Raw genomic sequence first — 6,681 nt, 5'->3', positions numbered from 1 at the left:
TGGAAACAATTATATGGGTTTAGTAAATATTCAGGAGATAGAAATCAGTGATCAATTGACTGATTGGCTATGAAAGTATGAAGGAAAGGATGCCTTCCAAATTTCTGCTTGAGCAAATAAAAAGCCAGAAATATTATCAGTATACTTGTCTTCCCAACCCCATTGGGCAGGATGGCTGCAATATCCAGGGAAATCTCTTCAGGTAACCAGAGGAACACAGATAGGATGGTCAGGGTGTGAAAGAGTAGACTAATTAGCTAAGATGCAAAAGGAAAATGTGCAGTTCACACACAGTGCAGTTTGACCCACACACCGTCTTCCTGAATCCCTGATCTCCTCAATGGGGGAGATCTGCAACGCCTCCTGATCAATGGGTGTCAACCTGTGCCCTTCATCCATCCTTTCTCTACTTGTTTCTCTTCCCCCTTCTGAGGCTCTCCATGGCCTAGGAGTAAACAATAGCTTATGAACCACCTCAGATGCTGTGTGTTGTTCTAACCAATGTAGATCCCTCTGAGGCAGGAATCTTTTAATATTATTCCCTTGGACTTATCAAGAAAAACTTGAATTAGAAGCAAATCCATTCAGAGTCATTTAATCAAGAGCACTGGCTTTATGCATTACCAGGAAGTTGGCACCCAAGTCACCTATATGGAAGAATAGAGCTTTCATCTGTATTAGGAGCAAAGTCACGAAGTGGAGCAAAGGTAGCTTTTTCTACCACTACATGTAAGTATTGCTTTGGTATTGTAATTTTTCTTGTAGTTGATCCAATAAACCCTCTTTCTTCTGGGTGTTTGTTATCATTTGGAAAATGTATAAGGAGTAAAATCTTCCCACATAATGTATGGAGTGGAATTTATAAGTCAGATGTTGGGTCTGGCAAGGACTTCTTCAACATCCTTCTTTGGCAGGACTATTTTAATACATTCCCAGGGAGAGCATATAAGGTGAGAAGAGAAAAGGACTGAGGACTGAACTCTGGGAATGCCAACATTTGGGGAACCAGCAGAGGAAAAGAAGAAAACTGAGAAGAAACAGACAGTAAGAGGAGAATCAGGGGAGAGTAGTGTCATGGAATAAATCCAAGGGAGGGAAGATTTTCAAGGAGGGAGAAGTGGTCAGCAGCATCTAATGCAGCAAAGATTTCCAATAAGGTCAAGGCAAAAAGTATCCTTTGAATTTGGTAACATGGAGGCCATGGATACCCAGGATGTGATCTGTATCAGCAGAAAATGGAGGCAGAAGCCATAATGCAATGAGTTGAGCAAATGAAAATGAGGAAGTAGACTTAGTAAGTGCAGAATGCCTCCTTGAGAAATTTGGAAGAAAGAATGGACAGTAATTGAAAAGTGATATGAAGCTAAAGATTCTGATTTGTCTTTTCTTTTTAAGGTGGTAGAGACTTGAACATGGGCATACACTACAAAAAGGTACCAGGGCAGAAGATGAATTTGAAAGTAAAGAAAAAAGCATCTGAGAGATGGAGCAAGACCCTGGAGGCAATGAGAGGAGGTGGGATCAAGGGCTCACCAGGAGAACTGGAAACCTTAACTCTACAGGCTAAAGGGATAGGCGTGAGGACACGGGTGTAGATGGGGTAATTAATAAAGTGGGAGCAGGCAAGAGGTTGAGGTACTGCATGCCTAGTGACCTCAATATTTTCAAAGTGTTTAGCTGAGGAAGGGACGGAGGGTTGCATGGAAAAGAAGAAAAACCTTACAAGATAGGTATTATCCTGTCATGAACATATTGTTGCGTTTGCTGTTGTTATCTGCGCAGCATCCATTCCCCATTTTACCGGCAACAGCACCTCAGTTTTCTTTGAGACACGTCCCCTCACCACTCTAAGTCTATGTGGTTCAAATGGAAATCATTTGAAGTGGGTCCCACAACCCACTTCAGTGTTAGGCTCCTAACCCATGATGAGATCAAAGTGATCAATTCAGAGATGGGCACATGACTAAATCTGGGTCAGTGAAAATCAGATCCAGGAATTTTCCTGCAACTGTTGGGCAAGAAGTGCTGGTAGAACGTACGCCTGGTGGATATCTTGCCACCAAGAAGGATGAGCCTGCCTGAGAATGAAGCAGAGCTAAGGGAGGGAGAGAGACAGACGCCCGATAACGTCACTTTAGCACTTATATTTACCTCTGCCTGAAGTAACATAAGTCAATACATCTCCTTTTTGCTTACACCACTTTGAATTGGGTTTTATCACTTGCAAACCAGACTTATGACGAATACATGTGGCAGATATTGTGTGTTGGTACTAATTCCCACACCCACTCTTCTATAATCTCCCCTGTACTAACAGGGCTGGAAATCTGAAAACTACAGTTCTCAAGACTTTTTTGTTTCTTTATTACAGCGAGGTTCTACCAATGGGAACCTTCACATGAAGAAGATGGGAGGAAGGGAGAAGTCCTTCTGCTTTTGGCAGTTCATCTGGCAACATTAGCTTCTGATTTTGCAAAGTGGGGGTGGCTCCCCCACAGTTCAGCAATACAAACTCCAGCCACATCAGCAGCTAATGCAGATTTGTAGATTCCAGCTCCTTGATCTTTGGGGCCTACCTTTTCTCCATTTTGCTTCTCTAAACAAAGATTAGTGGTAGTTTCCTGGTCTCTAGGTAGCCCTGCGTTTCCTCTTATGCTTCTCCGGACCTCCCCAACAAATTCTTTCTAAATCCTTCTCTACTTAGAATATCTAGAGTGATTTTTTTGTATCCTTAACTGAATGTGACTGATGCAATACACAGTCCTATTTTGCATACACGTGTGCATATACACACATACACCACACACAAGACTCAGAGAGGCTAAGTTTCTCAAAGCTACAGTTAGTAAGTGGTCTAGCTGGGACAGGTCTAACTCTAAAATTCTTACTCTTTCTCTGACTTGAAGTTGGTTTTTGTTCTTTTCTGTGGGTAGAAGACGGAGAAATAAAAGTATTGTTAAGAAAGTTGTTCAGATGATCAACTTTGATATTCAGTGTGGGTAGGAAAAACATTGAATGGAGGACTGGGAGATAACACAGGGATCAACTGTCTCTACAAAGTCAAAAAGCTGGAGAGTGAAGATGAAGTTGTGAGGGAGGCAGAAGGAGAAGGAGAAGAAGTGGTCACAAGTGAGATGTTGGAATTTAAGGAATTGCTTCACAGGTGAATGATGACCACAGTCAGAGTTGGGCCATAGTAATTGGGTGGCTGAAGTGGGGGCTTCAGCCATTGAGAGGACAGAGTCAGGAGGTTGGTAGATGGTGGCCATATGGATGGTATGGCTCACCTGCATGATGTCAGAGGAACTGCCAGATCTGCATTTAATCTGCATAGAAAGAGGAGGAGAAATGGTACACATGTGTGTGGAGTCATGCCAATGCTGGCATGGATGGAACAGCTACAGGGAAAGGGAGAGGGGCCCTGGGCTGAGCCTGGTCTCAGTTAAAGCTAGAGGTAAAGAGACAGAAAAGCATATTGACCATGGAGTGTGTAAAGAGTATGGAGAAGCTTATTAACCATGGAGTGTGAATTCAAGAGGAAACCATGGAAAGTTTGGGAAGAAGAGACACAATGATGAAAGGGGAAAGGGGCCATGGAGCAGGTTGGAGGTGAGATTCCTCACTCTCCCTCACCCTCCTATCCAATCCATCAGCAAGTACTACAGACTATGTCTTCTAAATATTTTTTAATCTGCCCACTTTTTTTTCATCTCCATTGCCACCCAGTGTCTAGGCCTCCATGGTTTACCACCTGGACTACAGCACCGACTTCCTCTATGGTCTCCTCACATCCACTGCAGTCTCTTTTCACCCAATGTCCACTCTGCAACAGTAAAGGTATCTTTCTAGAATGTAAATCTCATCACCTCACTCCCTTGTCTAAAATCCCTCAGTAGTTCCCCATTTCCCCAAAGACAGACAAAATCCATAAGTCCATGCTTCCTAGCCTGACATGGACCTCCCCTCCCTCAATGAGCTGCCTTAGCTCCCACCAGCTCATCACTCAGCCCCTGTGCTCAGCCCTGCTGAGTAGTTGTGGTGACCACTCCAGACTGTCTCTTTTCCCTGGATTTTCTTTGCTCATGTTGCCTCCTCTACCTGTTATTCTCCCTGGCATGGTAGTGCATAGTAGGCAGTAAATATATATTTGCTAAAGGAATTACATACGAGGTCTGACAATTAAGTTCACAAACTTGTTGAGACAATGTTGCTAACCTTTATTGATATCAGAGGGATTATTCATTAAGAATTTGTTCCAACTGGACAAAGAGTTAATCAAGTTTACTATTTGGAAATGCTGAAAAGGCTGTGTGAAAAAGTTAGACGACCTGAACTTTTCGCCAACGATTCATGGCTCCTGCATCACAACAATGCACCAGCTCACACGGCACTGTCTGTGAGGGACTTTTTAGCCAGTAAACAAATAACTGTATTGGAACACCCTCCCTACTCACCTGATATGGCCCCCAATGACTTCTTTCTTTACCCAGAGATAAAGGAAATATTGAAAGGAAGACAATTTGATGACATTCAGGACATCAAGAGTAATACGACGGACAAGAGCTCTGATGGCCATTCCAGAAAAAGAGTTCCAATATTGCTTTGAAGGGTGGACTAGGCACTGGCATCGGTGCATAGCTTCTCAAGGGGAGTACTTTCAAATGTGACTGCAGTGCTATCCAGCAATGAGGTATGTAGCACTTTTTCTAGGATGAGTTCGCAAACTTAATTGTCAGACCTCATACATTCTACTCATCTTTTAAAATTCAGCTCAAGTGTTCTGTCGTATATGAGGCCTCTCCTAACCCACTCTCCATCCAAGGTATTGCTGCCTCCTCTCTCCTTTGAGTATATAGTCTTTCATCTTAATGTCTAGTTCACTTTATTGTATTTATCTGATTCCTTGTCTGTGTTCCCATCCTGACTAATGGAATGGCAGATTCTTGAGGGCAGGCACTATCCAATTCACCCTATCACTCCATTGCCCAACACACTGCTCTACATATGGGAGGTACTAAGTGAGTAGATGAAAGAGCATGAATTGGACCTTTTCTGGTAATTCCTTAAAGACAGGCTATAGGCTTCCTTGCAGCAGAGCAGGTGGGAGAAGAGAAGAAAGCAGAGACTTAGTACTTCCCCTTGAGCGGAGGAGGTTAACTTTGAGAACCAGAGTTTCTGGGTAACTGTTTAGACACCTCTAGTCCCCCTGACATGATGCAGCAGTGGCCCCAGATGTAGCACATGAACTGAATAAGTCCCAGACCTGAAACTCTGGCCTTGTCCTCACCCCTCAGACTGAAGGAGGGACAGCCAACCCCACGAGGAGAACCATCCAGACACCATCAGGGGAAATTTCAAGATACTTCTTGGGAGTGGACCCCACAGCCCTGGTTTCTAACCTCTGTTACCAGCCCTGGACAACCTCACATCCTGGGTAGAACCTCATCTAAGAGACGCAGATTCATCCTCTACCGCCCCCGTTCCTCCCAGCCATCGAGGCTTGGGAAGGAACCTTAGTCAGTTCTCCTGAACCAGAGAAGCCTGGTGCCTTTCAGGAGCCACTCTATGGTGCAGCCTCCAGTGCAAAGCCCCACAAAGCAAGGGGCAGCCAGGTCCAGAGGGGCTTACCTAAGCCAGATGAGGTCATGGGCCAGAGTATGGGTCTATTTCCAGGGCCCCTTCCTGAGAGAATCCAAAGGGTGGGTTTGTGTCCATATCCATTGTCACTGGGAGGTGGGGAGACTTATACCCATTTTATGGAAGAGGTCATTGAGACTAGGATATGGAAGCTCAAAGTGAGGGCCCCGTACTAGAGTCTGAGGCTATTTTTTGAGTCCAAAGGAAACCAACCTCTAACCTCTGCTGGGTTGAAAAGGTAGAGGAGGAAAAGGTTGCCTATAGTCCAGGCCCACTCTCCAAGCAAAAAGTTGTCAGTAAGTTTGGAGCCAAAAGCCTTGGTCCATTTATGACCAGAAAAGAATGAACCACTACCACCTCCACCAAGACACTGCACCACCTAGGCCCACATTTACGGGCCTCGATGGTGCAGATCCCCAGGGGATTGAAGGTAGCCAGCAGGACCCCTAGAGGAAGTGAATGTGTCTGTGAATGTGTTTCATGGTGCCAAGTCCCTGAATCACTCCTGCTCTCTTATCCCCAGCTTGCCTCTGACACACAGCTGGCGTCTCTCTGTTTCCCCACCTCAGCTTCATTCCACTTGCTATGCCTAACTCATGGCAACCAAAGCCTTGTCTTCTGGTGTCGTGCTGCCTGAACCACCTGGAACCACAGTTTGAAGGTTTCCATGGTCCTCAAATGGTACCTCTGAGCCAATCCACTTGGCACATGCATAGCTGCCCCTAGCCCTATTTTCCTTGTGGCTAAGCTGTGGTCAGTTATCAGCAGGATGGGTCAGACTCCTTGCTCTGCCTCTTCCTTGCTATGTAAATACAGCAGCTCCTTTTCCTGCTTTTGGTCCTCCATTTCCCTCTATGTGTACATAGTCCAGAAGAAGCCAATTTAAGATCTGGATTTAGAATCATCTGGGCAGAGATGAGATTTGTCCCTCAGCCCTCCTCTCCCTTGCTCCTGCAGCATTATTTGAGCTAGTCAGCCTCAAAAGAGATATTACTAGCTTCTCAGTTCAAAGAAAGAAGTGAGATTGTTCCACAACCAAGGCCC

This window comes from Rhinolophus ferrumequinum, chromosome 11 (genome assembly GCF_004115265.2).
Source record: "Rhinolophus ferrumequinum isolate MPI-CBG mRhiFer1 chromosome 11, mRhiFer1_v1.p, whole genome shotgun sequence".
NCBI lineage: Eukaryota > Metazoa > Chordata > Mammalia > Chiroptera > Rhinolophidae > Rhinolophus > Rhinolophus ferrumequinum.
This window is presented reverse-complemented; position numbering follows the sequence as displayed.